This window comes from Capra hircus, chromosome 5 (genome assembly GCF_001704415.2).
Source record: "Capra hircus breed San Clemente chromosome 5, ASM170441v1, whole genome shotgun sequence".
Taxonomy (NCBI): Eukaryota; Metazoa; Chordata; class Mammalia; order Artiodactyla; family Bovidae; genus Capra; species Capra hircus.
The window spans coordinates 57906850-57926371 of record NC_030812.1 but is presented as its reverse complement, the minus strand read 5'-3'; the positions used below and the strand labels follow the sequence as shown (position 1 = coordinate 57926371).

Below are 19522 nucleotides of genomic sequence, written 5' to 3'. Positions count from 1 at the left end.
TCCAACACCACAGTTCAAAGCATCAATTTTTCGGCGCTCAGCCTTCTTCACATTCCAACTCTCACATCCATACATGACTACTGGTAAAACCATAGCCTTGGCTAGACGGACCTTAGTTTGCAAAGTAATGTCTCTGCTTTTGAATATGCTATCTAGGTTGGTGATAAGTTTTCTTTCAAAGAGTAAGCGTCTTTTAATTTCATGGCTGCAATCACCATCTGCAGTGATTTTGGAGTTCCAAAAAATAAAGTCTGACAGTGTTTCCACTGTTTCCTCAACTATTTGCCATGAACTGATGGGACCAGATGCCATGATCTTTGTTTTCTGAATGTTGAACTTTAAGCCAACTTTTTCACTTTCCTCTTTCACTTTCATCAAGAGGCTTTTTAGTTCCTCTTCACTTTCTGCCATAAGGGTGGTGTCATCTGCATATCTGAAGTTTTTGATATTTCTCCTGGCAATCTTTATTCCAGCTTGTGCTTCTTCCAGTCCAGGGTTTCTCATGATGTACTATGCATAGAAGTTAAATAAGCAGGGTGACAATATACAGCCTTGATGTACTCCTTTGCCTATTTGGAACCAGTCTGTTCCATGCCCACTTCTAACTGTTGCTTCCTGACCTGCATACAGATTTCTCAAGAGGCAGGTCAGGTGGTCCGGTATTCCAATCTCTCTCAGAATTTTCCACAGTTTACTGTGCTCCACACAGTCAAAGGCTTTGGCATAGTCAATAAAGCAGAAATAGCTGTTTTTCTGGAACTTTCTTGCTTTTTCCATGATCCAGCAGATGTTGGCAATTTGATCTCTGGTTCCTCTGCCTTTTCTAAAACCAGCTTGAACATCAGGAAGTTCACGGTTCACGTATTGCTGAAGCCTGGCTTGGAGAATTCTGAGCATTACTTTACTAGCATGTGAAATGAGTGCAATTGTGCGGTAGTTTGAGCATTCTTTGGCATTGCCTTTCTTTGGATTGGAATGAAAACTGACCTTTTACAGTCCTGTGGCCACTGCTGAGTTTTCCAAATGTGGTGGCATATTGAGTGCAGCACTTTCACAGCATCATCTTTAGGTATGACCTAAATCAAATCCCTTATGATTATACAGTGAAAGTGAGAAATAGATTTAAGGGCCTATATCTGATAGATAGAGCGCCTAATGAACTATGGAATGAAGTTCATGACGTTGTACAGGAGACAGGGATCAAGACCATCCCCATGGAAAAGAAATGCAAAAAAGCAAAATGGCTGTCTGCAGAGGCCTTACAAATAGCTATGAAAAAAGAGAGGCAAAAAACAAAGGATAAAAGGAAAGATATAAGCATCTGAATGCAGAGTTCCAAAGTATAGCAAGAAGAGATAGAAAGCCTTCTTCAGTGGTCAGTGCAAAGAAATAGAGGAAAAGAACAGAATGGGAAAGACTAGAGATCCCTTCAAGAAAATTTGAGATACCAAGGGAACATTTCATGCAAAGATGGGCTCGATAAAGGACAGAAATGGTATGGACCTAACAGAAGCAGAAGATATTAAGAAGAGGTGGCAAGAATACATATAAGAACTGTACAAAAGCATCTTCATTACCCAGATAATCACGATGGTGTGATCACTAGAGCCAGACATCCTGGAATTGAACTCAAGTGGACTTTAGAAAGCATCACTACAAGCAAAGCTAGTGGAGGTGATGGAATTCCAGTTGAGCTATTTTAAATTTTGAAAGATGATGCTGTGAAAGTGCTGCACTCAATATGCCACCACATTTGGAAAACTCAGCAGTGGCCACAGCACTGGAAAAGGTCAGTTTTCATTCCAATCTCAAAAAAACGCAATGCCAAAGAAGGCTCAAACTACCGCACAATTGCACTCATTTTACATGCTAGTCAAGTAATGCTCAAACTTCTCCAAGCCAGGCTTCAGCAATACGTGAACCATGAACTTCCTGATGTTCAAACTGGTTTTAGAAAAGGCAGAGGAACCAGAGATCAAATTGCCAACATCCGCTGGATCATGGAAAAAGCAAGAGAGTTCCAGAAAAACAGCTATTTCTGCTTTATTGACTATGCCAAAGCATAGTGGATCACAATAAACTGTGGAAAATTCTGAAAGAGATGGGAATACCAGATCACCGGACCTGCCTCTTGAGAAACCTATATGCAGGTCAGGAAGCAACAGTTAGAACTGGACAAGGAACAACAGACTTGTTCCAAACAGGAAAAGGAGTACATCAAGGCTGTATTGTCACCCTGCTTATTTAACTTCTATGCATAGTACATCATGAGAAACGCTGGACTGGAAGAAACACAAGCTAGAATCAAGATTGCCTGGAGAAATATCAATAACCTCAGATATGAAGATGAAACCACCCTTATGGCAGAAAGTGAAGAAGAGCAAAAAGCCTCTTGATGAAAGTGAAAGTGGAGAGTGAAAAAGTTGGCTTAAGGCTCAACATTCAGAAAACGAAGATCATGGCATCCAGTCCCATCACTTCATGGGAAATAGATGGGGAAACAGTGGAAACACTGTCAGACTTTACTTTTTTGGGGCTCCAAAATCACTGCAGATGGTGACTGCAGCCATGATATTAAAAGACGCTTACTCCTTGGAAGAAAAGTTATGAACAACCTAGATAGCATTTCAAAAGCAGAGACATTACTTTGCAAACTAAGGTCCGTCTAGCCAAGGCTATGGTTTTCCCAGTAGTCATGTATGGATGTGAGAGTTGGAATGTGAAGAAGGCTGAGCACTGATGAATTGATGCTTTTGAACTGTAGTGTTGGAGAAGACTCTTGAGAGTCCCTTGGACTGCAAGGAGATCCAACCAGTCCATTCTGAAGGAGATCAGCCTTGGGATTTCTTTGGAGGGAATGATGCTAAAGCTGAAACTCCAGTACTTTGGCCACCTCATGCGAAGAGTTGACTCATTGGAAAAGACTCTGATGCTTGGAGGGATTTGGGGCAGGAGGAGAAGGGGACGACAGAGGATGAGATGGCTGGATGGCATCAATGACTCGATGGACGTAAGTCTGAGTGAACTCCGGAAGTGGTGATGGACAGGGAGGCCTGGTGTGCTGCCATTCATGGTTCGCAAAGAGTCAGACACAACTGAGCGACTGAACTGAACTGAACTGAACTGAAACTTCTAGACCAACATTATTGAAGAGGATGATAGAAGTTCGACACCTTCTTAAGGTTTCTGATTTTGTTTTTATTTTTCATGAATCATCATAAAATAGAGAAATAATCATATTTGATTCATGTGATGTTTACTAGTGTCTGGCAGAGTAGCAATGACTCATCTTCTATTATTCACAGCAGAAATGTGAATATCTAAAATAAGATAAGGGAACTATCATGATTTTAGCAAACCAGATACACAGAATGATAGGTGCTTCCAGTGGAGCTGGGAATCAGCTGAATGGTTTGGGATTAATAGGAGAAGTTTTCCTCTACATCTATGGAATACCCTTTTGGATTAATCACGTCATGCAAAAGGTAAATGTGGGGTAGAACTCCAATGGAATAAAGCAGTTTTTCATAAAGTTCAATAGCTGAGAAGCAAGGATGTTCAAATGGAAAGTGTACTGGGCTAAAGTCTGGGTAACATAGCTGCTACTATCTGAGGCTAGTAGTTACTTTTCAGTTTGTGCTGAATTATTCAAAATTATGCAAAATTAAAAATTGATAAATACTGCATATCCTTTTAAGTTCAAAAATATACACAGTTTTCTATACATATAAAGTTTCTATACCTATATTCATAGAAAATCTTAGAGAATGTCACACATTAATGATTTCAAAGGAATTATCAGACAAGCCATTAAGTGAATGTAATTTAATATATAAAATAATTAGGCTATTTATTCTATTTTCTTGTAAATAATATCTAATACCTATAGTATATTTTCATTTTGATAATTACATTCATAAATACTAATATAAAAACAAAGCTGGTAATTAAATTATCTAACCATTAAACATTTTAAAGTTTTTTTTTTTTTGCTAAGAAAATAATGAATTGATTTCTTGTTTCATAAAAGGTGTTGTTACTTTATTCTTCTGTTTCATTTATATCTTATGATGGAAGTAAGATCATCCACTTCTCTTTTACATGGCAGTGTCTTCTGATACCTACATGACAAAAAATGATGTATGTTTTATAGGATTATCCCAACAAAACTGAAATGACTTGCATAATTTAGACAAATAAGAAAGTATCAAATTCATTTATCAATTCTGAATAATAAACTTATATAAAGATTTCCTGACTTCTCCTGTTAGATTTAGAATAAGAGAACTATTATATAAAAAATGACCCACAAATACATTTTAACAAAAATTGTAAATAAAGTATTAAAAGAAAACAATATGGGCATGAATTAGAGAGAATGATTTAGAGTTGATGATTATATTGATCATAATGAATTATATTTTCATCTCTTCCTTTTAATACACTTTCTATCTAAATATATTTAAAAGAAGAAAAAAAAGGAGGAAAAAAGATAAAGAAATGAACCACACAGTGATCAGAGACTTTGTCCTTCTCGGCCTTTCTGATGATCCTGAGCTTCAGATTGTGATTCTCCTCTTCTTATTTATCACATATGTATTAAGTGTCACTGGAAACCTGACTATCATCACCCTAACCTGGGTGGACTCCCATCTCCAGACACCAATGTATTTCTTCCTCCGAAACTTCTCTTTCTAAGAAATCTCCTTTTCTGGGGGCAATTATTACCAAAGACCAGACTATTTCTTACAACAATTGTGCAGCCCAACTATTTTTCTTTATTTTCATGGGGGTGACTGAATTTTACATTCTAACCGCCATGTCCTATGACTGCTATGTTGCCATCTGCAAGCCCCTGCATTACACAACCATCATGAGCAGGAAACTCTGCAGCCTGCTTGTGCTCTGTGCTTGGCTGGGTGGGTTTCTAACCATTTTCCTGCCCCTTATGCTTCTCCTCCAGCTGGATTACTGTGCTTCCAATGTCATTGATTATTTTGCATGTGACTATTTCCCCCTTTTACAATTGTCTTGTTCAGATACATGGTTCCTAGAAGTAATGGGTTTTTACTTTGCTTTGGTTAGTTCGCTGTTCACTTTGGCCTTAGTGATTTTGTCATATATGTACATTGTCAGGACTATTCTGAGAATCCCATCTGCCAGTCAGAGAAAAAGGCCTTCTCCATTTGTTCCTCTCACATGATTGTCATCTCCATCTCCTATGGAAGCTGTATATTCATGTATGCTAATCCCTCGGCCAAAGAAAAGGCATCATTGACAAAAGGAGTGGCTATTCTTAATACCTCTGTGGCCCCCATGCTGAACCCCTTCATCTACACCCTGTGAAACCAGCAAGTGAAACAAGCCTTCAAAGACATGGTCTATAAAGCAATCTTTTCTGCCAATAAATGAATTTTTTGTCAACTTTAAAGAAGAGTTTGGTTAATTCCTGAAGTTCCTTAAAGTCTGTATAATATGGTTGGTCTTTGTAGTCTCTTAACATACCACCTGACAGTTAATATATTATTTTCCCAGTCTGCTGCTTCTACTTCTATTCCTGTTTCTCCAATGTATTGTTTTTTGACACGTAAAAATATAATAAAGGCTATTTTTATGCAGAACTTTTGTAAAAATGAGATGTATTTCTTTAAGACAGAGCACAATGTGAAAGATACTTTTAATTCTCTTAATCAGTCCCTGAAAAGATCCTATGATACCACTTTGTACTTCAAATATAGAATTTCAAAATGAGTGTGTAGTTTCCTGTGTATTTTCAAGATGAACATTGACATTTCTCATGGTTTAAAGAATCTATATATTCTGTGTGATATTACATGTGAAATGAAACTATCTCCTGCTATATCAACAAACAAGAAACGTCACAGCCATCAGCAATTTCTGGTCTCCAGATGTGAATGAGAGCTCCCAAAACTGAGATCCAGAAGAGTCTCATTCCTTCATAGTGACTGCTGAGTACCTGGGGGTGATGTAAGAAGCAGCCACTTGCAACTCTTTAAGGTGAACAAGGGAACCAATGGCACCCCACTTCAGTACTCTTGCCTGGAAAATCCCATGTACGGAGGAGCCTGGTAGGCTGCAGTCCATGGGGTCGCTGAGGGTCAGACACGACTGAGCAACTTCACTTTCACTTTTTACTTTCATGCATTGGAGAAGGAAATGGCAACCCACCCCAGTGTTCTTGCCTGGAGAATCCCAGGGACGGTGGAGCCTGATGGGCTGCCGTCTATGGGGTCGCACAGAGTCGGACACGACTGAAGCGACTTAGCAGCAGCAACAGCAGCAGCTGAGGTGTTTATGAAAGGAATTAATTCAGTGAACCTAGAGGCTTGCATCTTCCCATGCCTAGAATGTTAAATTCCTTAATTTGATACCTGATCTTTGGTGTTCAGACTGCCTGCTCTCTTTGTTGCACACTTGTATATAGTCTGACTCCCTCTCCTGTCTTCTTGACGCAGTTTTCTCTGAGCTACTGAGATGCTGTTTCCTGGGCTCAGATTCCTAAACATTCCCATCAAATAAGGTAGCTCTCTTCTTCCAGGTTGTGACTATATTTTTTTGTTGACATACACTAAATTCAGTCCAAAGAATATGTACCCTTAATGTCAAGATATTTATTTTGTGAAATTCAATACACATTTTGAAGGTAAATATTGATCATGATATCATGTATTTTGTATATAATTCACATGTTCTCCATTATTTTGGAAAAAAAAGTTTATTCAAATAATTCAGAATAAATTCAATAAAACTAAAACACTGCCACTTTCCTGAATTTAGTGATCATATTTATGACAGTTATTTTGATGTCTTTGTCAAGTGTTTAAAAACCTCCTTTTCTCTAGGGCAAAATTTTTGAAGTTTATTTTATTTGATTTTCTGTTTCTTCTTTTCACTTGTAACTTGGTGTTTTTTACCTACACCAAGTGACAGTTCAACTGCCACTCCAGGATTTAGGAGCTGAATTCGTTCAGGACTTCATCATCATCAAGTCCAGCAAGAGGATTTGAGGCATCTCACATATTTTATGAGGATGACTTTGGGATGCTTCAAAGGGCCCCTGAGACATTCCAAAGAGCTATTAAACTACCTGGGTTCATTAGATAAGTTAAGTTACATGGGAAGTATTGTTGAAGGGATGATAAATCTTCTCAGGTCATACTATATGGTTGATTTACTAATATATATATATCCTAAAATTATGTGGAATTTGAATAGATCTAATACTCCCTGATAAAAAATGTGGTCAATTATAATTCTAGTTATCATATTAGTGTTACATATCACAGCAGTGGCCAGGCTACTTTGTCAATTGCAATTTAATCAGATTTTTAACATGCCTTCTATGGTTTCACTGTGATGCTTTTGCAAGAATATTGCTGTTTCAAGATTTATGGAAAAGACTTGTCTAAGATTAACCAATAAAATATTTTGTTTGTTAGTTATCTTGTATACTGGTAACAGGCTGGAATTTAGCCTATTCTCTATGTTAAGAGAACAAAGTTTTGTTAGAATGAAGCTTTCAATAACAGATTATGAATTTCTTTGCTTTTAAGTATTTTATTTGTTTTTAAAATCTTTTGTTACTTTGGTAAAGTAAATAAGAATTATTAAAGATTATGGTACATGTAAAAGCTCATTCTGCTTCTACAAAAAATAACCCTTCACTCAGACTTTTGCTATTCTGGTGTCCTTAAAACATGACAATAGTCTATTCATAAATCAGAGAATTAAAAATGGGTTAACAATAGCTGTATATCAAGAGTCAGGACTATGGGAAATCTAAGATGGCTGCTTGGATTTTTCAGGCTCCCTGACAAACCTCATTTTTATTTGATAGGTTAAAGTCTTCCCTGGCCACAGGGTTAATGCCCTCACAATGAAAAAAAAAAATATATATATATATATATATATCACTTAATATTAAGTTCTAGTTTTGTTAATTAAGGTCAGTGTTTACTATGACTCACTTCTGAGATAGTTCCTTGCTGTTATGTTATATTGCTACAAGGTTTAATTAAGCTATTTAAAAGGACTCTCTAAGTTTGTTTCTAAAGCTTATCTCAAATACCAACCTTCTGATGTACAACCAGGAGAGTCACACCTGCATATAGTCATTTAACCAAGTCAGATGACCTGGGGTATGCTGGACTATACCTAATGAAGTTCTTGACTTAAATTATTTATTTCTTTTTTTATTTTTTAAATATAAATGTATTTATCTTAATTGTGACCTTATTAACAGCTGCTAGCTGTACTATTTTCTATGTCTCTTATTTCAGAATATTGCTTCTTATGTTAATAAATGTGTGACTGAGCCTGTGATAAAATGCTGAAAAACAGTTCCATGTGATCAATGATTACAATAATGTAACTCTAGATATGGGAAGAAGCAACAAGAGGGAATATTTTCCTGGACCAAGAGGATAATAAGACAGGTATGGTCCAGAGACTTTTCCTGCTCACAAGGCCTGGTCCAATAACAGCACACTGAGTGACCTATCAATGGAATCTTCCCTGGAACTGGAATGAGCCTTCCCAGCACTGTGGGGCACAATGGGCATGAAACCCACCCAAAGCATGGTCAAATATGTGGACCCTGCTGACTGGGAGTTGGCACTTGCCAGCTGCCTCTACAAAGATTACATCATGACCACTGCAAGCTGCTCACCTTCAACATCCCTTGAAAGGAGCTCAGGAAGGAGATCAGAAATAAGGCACTCTGTGCTCTGGGAAAAGCCCAGAAGAACTGGCCTTCAGATAGTCACAGGCTTTCAGGTAAAGATTTTATGAGCCCAAATTCTTGCATCTTTTTGTACCTAGAGAAACGCTAATGTCACAAACCAATGTCTGGCCCTGGCTCTCCTGGCTAGCCCCTGAGCAGCTTTTCTACTTCTTTTAATCTTTGGGCCATGTACCTTTAACTTTTTTGTTAAGTTTGTTTCTTCTAGAATACAATAAATCTCCAAGTGGTAGTACAAGAATACCCTCTGAGCAACCCAAAGGCAATGCTGAAAGAAATCACCTTATCATTCGATGGACTCTCATCTCCCTCCAAAAATGCACTCTGACAAAGAAGCAGGCAAAGGGAACCCAGGGCCCCATGACACCCCTGTACAGACTGAATAAGCCAGACTGGTCATCACTCCTCTTCTCCTGAGGCTTGGTTCCCAAATGCTTAAGAAGGGAAAGAGGTAGATAATAAGACATGAACTGGCATCAAGAGGACCCAAAGAATTGGCCCTAAAAATAAAGGAAGGGAGGAATGTGGTGACCCAAGGACTAAAAAGCAGATAAAACCAAGGAGGGTCTTGGAATGCAGGAATGGAAAAACCAGACACATATGGTCCTTCCCTCCCCCATGTCATAACTATTAACAGATTTCAGGTCCTCCTGAGCAGCATAACGTCTCCTCTCCTACCCCACACAGGGAAGGTATTTGCCTTACTGTTCCCCACCCAGTATACATGCCTCATCCAATGAGCAAATGACCCGCAAGATATCTATCTCATTTTTGTACTCGTACCCTGGGTATAAAATTGTCTAAGGACTATTCAATGTCGGTTCTCCCTTGAGCTGGCCCACTATTCTAACAGCGTCTCCCATTCTTTTCTTTTTTAAATTTATTTATTCTTTTATTGAAGGGTAATTGCTTTACAGAATTTTGCTATTTTGTCAAAGCTCAACATGAATCAGCCATAGGTATACATATATCCCCTCCATTTTGCATTCCCTCCTAACTCCATTCCAATACCATCCCTTTTGTTTTTGTTTTTGTTTGTTTTTTATTTTTTAAATTTTAAAAACTTTAATTCTTACATGCTTCCCAAACATGAACCCCCCTCCCACCTCCCTCGCCACAACATCTCTCTGGGTCATCCCCACGCACCAGCCCCAAGCATGCTGCACCCTGTGTCAGACATAGACTGGCGATTCAATTCTTACATGATAGTATACATGTTAGAATGCCATTCTCCCAAATCATCCCACCCTCTCCCTCTCCCTCTGAGTCCAAAACTCCGTTATACACATCTGTGTCCTTTTTCCTGTCTTGCATACAGGGTCGTCATTGCCATCTTTCTAAATTCCATATATATGTGTTAGTATACTGTATTGGTGTTTTTCTTTCTGGCTTACTTCACTCTGTATAATCAGCTCCAGTTTCATCCATCTGATCAGAACTGATTCAAATGAATTCTTTTTAATGGCTGAGTAATACTCCATTGTGTATATGTACCACTGCTTTCTTATCCATTCATCTGCTGATGGACATCTAGGTTGTTTCCATGTCCTGGCTATTATAAACAGTGCTGCGATGAACATTGGGGTACATGTGTCTCTTTCAATTCTGGTTTCCTCGGTGTGTATGCCCAGCGGTGGGATTGCTGGGTCATAAGGTAGTTCTATTTGCAATTTTTTAAGGAATCTCCACACTGTTCTCCATAGTGGCTGTACTAGTTTGCATTCCCACCAACAGTGTAGGAGGGTTCCCTTTTCTCCACACCCTCTCCAGCATTTATTGCTTGCAGATTTTTGGATCGCAGCCATTCTGACTGGTGTGAAGTGGTACCTCATTGTGGTTTAGATTTGCATTTCTCTAATAATGAGTGATGTTGAGCATCTTTTCATGTGTTTGTTAGCCATCAGTATGTCTTCTTTGGAGAAATGTCTATTTAGTTCTTTGGCTCATTTTTTGATTGGGTCATTTATTTTTCTGGAATTGAGCTGCATAAGTTGCTTGTATATTTTTGAGATTAGTTGTTTGTCAGTTGCTTCATTTGCTATTATTTCTCCCATTCAGAAGGCTGTCTTTTCACCTTGCTTATATTTCCTTTGTTGTGCAGAAGCTTTTAATTTTAGTTAGATCCCATTTGTTTATTTTTGCTTTTCTTTCCAGAATTCTGGGAGGTGGATCATAGAGGATCCTGCTGTGATTTATGTCTGAGAGTGTTTTGCCTATGTTCTCCTCTAGGATTTTTATAGTTTCTGATCTTACATTTAGATCTTTAATCCATTTTGAGTTTATTTTTGTGTGTGGTGTTAGAAAGTGATCTAGTTTCATTCTTTTACAAGTGGTTGACCAGTTTTCCCAGCACCACTTGTTAAAGAGCTTGTCTTTACTCCATTGTATATTCTTGCCTCCTTTGTCAAAGATAAGGTGTCCATATGTGTGTGGATTTATCTCTGGGCTTTCTATTTTGTTCCATTGATCTATATGTCTGTCTTTGTGCCAGTACCATACTGTCTTGATGACCGTGGCTTTGAGGTAGAGCCTGAAGTCAGGCAAGTTGATTCCTCCAGTTCCATTCTTCTTTCTCAAGATTGCTTTGGCTATTCGAGGTATTTTGTATTTCCATACAAATCTTGAAATTATTTGTTCTAGTTCTGTGAAAAATGTGGCTGGTAGCTTGATAGGGATTGCATTGAATTTGTAAATTGCTTTGGGTAGTATACTCATTTTCACTATATTGATTCTTCCGATCCATGAACATGGTATATTTCTCCATCTATTAGTGTCCTCTTTGATTTCTTTCATCAGTGTTTTATAGTTTTCTATATATAGGTCTTTAGTTTCTTTAGGTAGATATATTCCTAAGTATTTTATTCTTTTCGTTGCAATGGTGAAGGGAGTTGTTTCCTTAATTTCTTTTTCTACTTTCTCATTATTCGTGTATAGGAATGCAAGGGATTTTTGTGTGTTGATTTTATATCCTGCAAGTTTACTATATTCATTGATTAGCTCTAGTAATTTTCTGGTGGAGTCTTTAGGGTTTTCCATGTAGAGGATCATGTCATATGCAAACAGTGAGAGTTTTACTTCTTCTTTTCCAATTTGGATTCCTTTTATTTCTTTTTCTACTCTGGTTGCTGTGGCCAAAACTTCCAGGACTATGTTGAATAGTAGCGGTGAAAGTGGACACCCTTGTCTTGTTCCTGACTTTAGGGGAAATGCTTTCAATTTTTCACCATTGAGGATAATGTTTGCTGTGGGTTGGTCATATATAGCTTTTATTATGTTGAGGTATGTTCCTTCTATTCCTGCTTTCTGGAGAGTTTTTATCATAAATGGATGTTGAATTTTGTCAAAGGCCTTCTCTGCATCTATTGAGATAATCATATGGTTTTTATTTTTCAGTTTGTTAATGTGGTGAATTACATTGATTGATTTGCGGATATTGAAGAATCCTTGCATCCCTGGGATAAAGCCCACTTGGTCATGGTGTATGATCTTTTTAATGTGTTGTTGGATTCTAATTGTTAGAATTTTGTTGAGGATTTTTGCATCTATGTTCATCAGTGATATTGGCCTGTAGTTTTCTTTTTTTGTGACATCTTTGTCAGGTTTTGGTATTAGGGTGATGGTGGCCTCATAGAATGTTTGGAAGTTTCCCTTCCTCTGCAATTTTCTGGAAGAGTTTGAGGAGGATAGGTGTTAGCTCTTCTCGAAATTTTTGGTAGAATTCAGCTGTGAAGCCATCTGGACCTGGGCTTTTGTTTGCTGGAAGATTTCTGATTACAGTTTCAATTTCTGTGCTTGTGATGGGTCTGTTAAGATTTTCTATTTCTTCCTGGTTCAGTTTTGGAAAATTGTACTTTTCTAAGAATTTGTCCATTTCTTCCACGTTGTCCATTTTATTGGCATACAACTGCTGATAGTAGTCTCTTATGATCCTTTGTATTTCTGTGTTGTTGTGATCTCTCCATTTTCATTTCTAATTTTATTGATTTGATTTTTCTCTCTTTGCTTCTTGATGAGTCTGGCTAATGGTTTGTCAATTTTATTTATCCTTTCAAAGAACCAGCTTTTGGCTTTGTTGATTTTTGCTCTGGTCTCTTTTGTTTCTTTTGCATTTATTTCTGCCCTAATTTTTAAGATTTCTTTCCTTCTACTAACTCTGGGGTTCTCCAACTCTTCCTTTTCTAGTTGCTTTAGTTGCAGAGTTAGGCTATTTATTTTACTTTTTTCTTGTTTCTTGAGGTATGCCTGTATTGCTATGAACTTTCCTCTTAGCACTGCTTTTATAGTGTCCCACAGGTTTTGGGTTGTTGTGTTTTCATTTTCATTAGTTTCTATGCACATTTTGATTTCTTTTTTGATTTCTTCTGTGATTTGTTGGTTATTCAGAACTGTTTTGTTCTACCTCCATATGTTGGAATTTTTAATAGTTTTTCTCCTGTAATTGAGATCTAATCTTAATGCATTATGGTCAGAAAAGATGCTTGGAATGATTTCGATTTTTTTTTTTAATTCATAATAGCTATTTTTATTTATTTATTTTTTTTTAGTTCTGCAGACTTTTATTTCTTTCTTTATTTATTTTTAGATACAATTAATGTTCATTTGCTGTTGTATCTTTTTTTTTTTAATTTTAAAATCTTTAATTCTTACATGCATTCCCAAACATGAACCCCCCTCCCACCTCCCTCCCCACAACATCTCTCTGGGTCATCCCCATGCACCAGCCCCAAGCAAGCAGCACCCTACGTCAGACATGGACTGGCGATTCAATTCTTACATGACAGTATACATGTTAGAATTCCCATTCCCCCAAATCATCCCACCCTCTCCCTCTCCCTCTGAGTCCAAAATTCCGTTATACACATCTGTGTCTTTTTTCCTGTCTTGCATACAGGGTCGTCATTTATCAAGTTTAGATTTATGGCCCAGGATGTGATTTATCCTGGAGAAGGTTCCATGAGCAGTTGAAAAGAAGGTGAAATTCATTGTTTTGGGGTGAAATGTCCTATATATATCAATTAGGTCTAACTGATCTAATATATCATTTAAAGTTTGCGTTTCTTTGTTAATTTTCTGTTTAGTTGATCTGTCCATAGGTGTGAGCAGGGTATTAAAGTCTCCCACTATTATTGTGTTATTGTTGATTTCCCCTTTCATACTTGTTAGCATTTGTCTTACATATTGTGGTGCTCCTATATTGGGTGCATATATATTTATAATTGTTATATCTTCTTCTTGGATTGTTCCTTTGATCATTATGTAGTGGCCTTCTTTGTCTCTTTTCACAGTCTTTGTTTTAAAGTCTATTTTATCGGATGAGTATTGCCACTCCTGCTTTCTTTTGGTCTCTATTTGCGTGAATACCACCCCTTTTGATGCAGAGCCCCTGATCCATACAGCAAATTCCCCTTGGCTATATATTTTACATATGATAATGTAAGTTTCCATGTTACTCTTTCCATACATCTCACCCTCTCCTCCCCTCTCCCCATGTGCCTAAGTCTATTGCTTCTCAGGCTTTTGGCTAAGATCAAATGTAGTATCTCTTCTTATCAGCATCTCTCACGCTAATAAACTTTATTTCCCTCTCATTCTATATGTCTGGAAATTCTTTTCCAACGTGTGCATGGACGACCACAAATATCTTCTATATTTGTGTTTGGTGATTCCTTGGTAGGCTGCTTAAAGTTTTTGTCATATCTATTTTGATCCTGTGATGTCCCTAGTGCTCCTATATTATCCAAAGATAGAAGAATCTCAATAAATGTTTGTTGAATGAATAACAGTGATTGAGTCAATAGATGAGGTTTATTTAATTTTCTGTCCTTTCTAAAATTAGATTAAAAGGAATCTGTGTTGTAAATTCTTGTAAAATTCCTAGATTTATGCTTTCAGTAATTACTGGAACACTGACAACCTGTTTTTAATCAGATGAAAACAGGACCTCTGAGATCCTTCTCAACAATTAGTACCATTATTATGGAAAAATAACCTGAAAAAATTTTTGGAAGAGTTTGAACAGTTTAAAGTGTATTTAATCCAAAATTTCTCATAAATTTCATTGGAATTCACTGAGTATGATATTTTATCTCATTCTTGTTTTTATTGCACTCTATTTGATTTAAAATTTTTTATATTTAATAGCACAGAGCACAACTTTATAGACACATTTTATCACATAAGAAAGGAAAATATAACGTTTACTCATAAGACTCATTCATCACAGTATTTTAGTCAGCAAGGGAAAAAGGTCTATTCTTCAGAGAAATGGTGATTTAGGATATTCAAGAAATCCCTTCCTCTTCACATAGATAGTAAGCAAAATAATCCATATGCTTCTGCCCTAGTTCTCATGCTTTTCTATCTGTTTGGATGTTATCTGCCAAGTTCTCTGTTTCAGTAGTGGTATAAATGTTGATAACATGTTTATAATCCTTAGTGTATTTTCCTCTTGGCCCTGTTGTCACATTTGATTCACTGGAGTATTTCCCATGAGCCTTGGCCGTATGGTGGCTAAAGCAACATTTGCCCCATGCAGGTTAAAATTCATATAGAAATCACATCCAGAAAGGACCACAGTAACTCTGTATCTTGCTTCCCTTCACTGTGTTTGCTCCCACGGCTTCCATGTAAAATGTATCAAGGAAATTTATCTATAGAAATAAGGTAATTCCAAATGTGTTGAGATAGAGTATTCTTAGAAATGCTTGGTATCTTATCCTAAAATTGAAACAGTTACCAAGATTTTAAAATAGTTTCAGTCACCTGAAGTGATGCTTTTGTACAAAAAGAGGTAAGACTGTAAAGTAAAAGCCAATGACAACTTTTTCTTAGCATTGATTTATACATTCTTAGCTTAACTTTTCATTACATTGAGATGAATAATTTGGAGTTGCCTTTCCTTTCTGTAAATATCAAGGGTTATGAAGAATGAGCACATTAATACTTTCTGTTTGTCTTACTAATTATTTATTCATTGTTAGAAAATTACTCTTTGAGTTTGGTCCTCCTCATTGAGTATATGTTTGATAAATAACACAGCTTCAGTTCAAGCAGAAAGAATTTAGAATACGAATTTGACCGTTTACTAGCTATATGATTTTAATATTTAGCCTCTCATTGTTAGCTTATTTAAACATTACACAAAACTATTGTAATGAGTCTGTTAGATAACTACATAAATCTTAGCATTGTCTCTCCATGAGTTTCCTCAAAAATGGTTATTGTTTTTTATTTTGGTTTCATCTTCCTCAAAGGTAATAATTGATTTTATTTTTAGGAATAATAATAAAAATAGCATTTACTCTGGGAATACATGCTTTAAAGTTTTTATATAACTTCACTTTTCTTTTAATTAAATTAGCCTTCATAATAATTCCATGAAATATTATAGTCAGGTTCATAGTGGAAAAGAAACCTATAACTCAGAGAATTGTAGTTTTAATAATTTCTCTTGGAATGCAAAACCCTAATAGTCCCACACAGTATTAACTAAAATTAAGTCCTGATGCCATATTTTTATAAGAATTTATTTCCTTTTTAAGTTAAAAATTATCTTCAGACATATAATAGTTAAAACTGAGACAATTAGGAGAGAAGCAACATTTCTAGGGAAATATACAGATTTTGAGAGTGACTTAGGTCTTTACAGTTTTTCCTTCATTATTCCTAGTCATATTATTGGTGCTTTGATTTCCCTTTTCCACTAAGAAAGAAACAAGGATTTTTTTTTTTTCCTGAAAAAATTAGAGGACTGAGAGAAACAGGATTCTGAACTAACTGTAGGACTAGTCAAAGGCAGTCATAAAGTAATAATCTGAAAAGAATCTAAACTGACTCTTATGAGTTCCCCCCCCCCCCATACAGTCATGATGATGTTCTTCCATGGTATTAGATGTCAGCAAACATAAGGGTTGTTATAAAACCAAGCTATTACCCAAGATATCAAATTTAATAAATATTCTGTTCTCTTCTGTGACAAATTATTCTAGATTATAAACCTAACCCCAAGAAAAAGATCCTCAAGTGAAAGGAAAAGATAAGGAAGTGGAATACTGTGTAGTATGCAAAGGGATGCCTTGAGGATATACGTGTTCATAGAATTACTTACAATTTCCTTAGGAGTCTTAAAGTTATGAAGAGAAAATTCAGTATACATAGAGAATGTGAGAAGCTAATTTGTTTCCAATTATATTGTGGAATTTAGAGAGCTTCCCACTCATGTCTCACAATTTATATAAAATAAGGAATGCAATCTTTAATAGACATTTAAATATTGTCAATTTTTAAAATTAATGAATTTGGGGAATGCTAATGGTCTTTTCTTAAAGAAGTCATGCTTACAATTTACTATGAACTAGCATATGTGTCCTGAAAATCACTTCCAGTTATCTTATTAACACAATGACCAGCATTTGTTTATCATATAGGTTAATTTTCACTTTCAATGAGCCACATGCCTGTTTCGACAATGAGATCCAAGACACCGCTGCTAAGCCACTTCAGTCGTGTATTGACTCTTTGAGACCCTATGGACTGTAGCCTGCCAGGCTCCTTTGTACATGGGAATTCTCTAGGCTGAATACTGGAGTGTGTTGCCATGCCCTTCTCCAGGGGATCTTCCCAACCTAGAGATGGAACCCACATCTCTTATGTCCCCTGAATTGGCAGGCATGTACTTTACCACCAATGCCACCTGGGAAGCCTTTATCCAAGACAGGAGAATTCATTAAAAAGAAAGGGACAGAAAGGAATATGTAACTTTTTATCCTAAGATCCATGGGACTAAGGGGGAACAAAGCATGAATGAGTTGTAAGTAAAAAAACTCTGAAATGATGTCTTATAAATTTGGATATATTCTTCATTACTTTACCAAAAACTTCCCAGGAATGGTTAACTCCTCACATTCCAGAAATGGTTTATAGATCAGAGTCATCAGTTCAGTTCAGTTCAGTAGCTCAGTCATGTCTGACTCTTATACACAGTTGTTAATTATAGATGATTTTTGTTAACTGAGAACAATGACTTTTATATTTGTGAATATGTATCAAATTCTGGGTTGCCTGAATTTATTGAGGGAGCTCAGATTCTTTTTAACATAAATGCATTATTATTACTGTTAATTGGAATGACAAAATAAAGGTTTTCATTGCTATTTCATGTTTATACTAACACAGTGACAAAATAGAGATTCTATTAAGGGAATATTAATGTAGATGCTTCCCAGGTGGTACAGTTGGTAAATAAACTGTTTGCCAATGCAAGATTTGCAAGAGACTTTGGTCCCATACTTGCATGGGGAAGATCCCCTGAAGTAGAAGATGGCACCCCCACCCCAGTGTTCTTGCCTGGAAAATTCTATGGGCAGAGGAGCCTCGTGGGCTACAGTCAAAGGGGCTGCTAAGTGTTGTACCCTGCTAGAAACAGAAATGGAGAGAATACTAGTAACATTTAGATGGCAGAAATTTTGAAGAAAAATTATTCTCTGGAAGGTAATGTTTGTTTTCAGATATTTATACACTTTGGTTGAGAGCTTAGCTGAAGAGCCAATGGAGCGAAGATACCATCTGTGGGATTATGACTGAACACCTCTAAGTCAGAATACTACCCATGCAGAATGACACAGCAGCATCACAGGAGCCTTGATTGGCCTTGGATAGCTGGTCCCTCAACATCCCTGCTGGCAGGCCTATACCGGGGTCCCTAAGGGAGCACCACCCTGTGCTTTGGGACCAAGGTCGGGTGCAAAGAGCCCTTCTTCCTGGGACACTGGGTGCAGCCAGAAAGGTAGTCACCACTTTACCCATCATGGCACCCCAATTTGTAGGGAACCTGGTGCTAAATCATTCATAGATGACCTAATTCTGGTTTGGGATTTCCTAACAACTAAGGTCTGTCTAGTCAAGGCGATGGTTTTTCCAGTAGTCATATATGGATGTGAGAGTTGGACTGTGAAGAAAGCTGAGCACTGAAGAATTGATGCTTTTGAACTGTGGTGTTGGAGAAGACTCGTAAGAGTCCCTTGGACTGCAAGGAGATCCAACCAGTTCATTCTAAAGGCGACCAGTCCTGGGTGTTCTTTGGAAGTAATGATGCTAAAGCTGAAACTCCAGTACTTTGGCCCCCTCATGCAAAGAGCTGACTCATTGGAAAAGACTCTGATGCTGGGAGGGATTGGGGGCAGGAGGAGAAGCAGACGACAGAGGATGAGATGAATGGATGGCATCACCAATTCGATGGACGTGAGTTTGAGTGAACTCCGGGAGCGGTGATGGACAGGGAGGCCTGGCATGCTGCAATTCATGGGGTCGCAAAGATTCGGACATGACTGAGCAACTGAACTTAACTGAACTGACTGTTGTAGCAGAGCAGCTCCGTTTCTGCTATCTACTGAAAGCTTCAATAATTTGGCCAGTTGATGCCAACAGCTGACTATGATGCTGGGAAAGATTGAGGGCAGAAGGAGAAGAGGACGTCAGAGGCATGGCATCACCATGGCATGATGGCATGGATGGCATCACCAGTGCAATAGACATGAACTTGAGCAAACTCTGGGAGTTGGTGAGGGACAGGGAAGCCTGGCATGCTGCAGTCCACGGGGTCACAACGAGTTGGACACAGCTTGGCGAATGAACAACACAGGTTGGTTTCCTTAACTCATAACATAGGTCCAATCTACTAAACGTCCACTCTGTCTCCTCTCTTCACTGTCTAATATCTGAGACTACTGAAGCAAATCCATTATCTGGATTCCTTTATTCCAT

At 37.4% G+C, this 19522-nt stretch overlaps 1 pseudogene; it reads left to right on the top strand.

Moving 5' to 3' along the window:
• On the top strand, window positions 4501-5412 carry LOC102177503 (annotated as a pseudogene).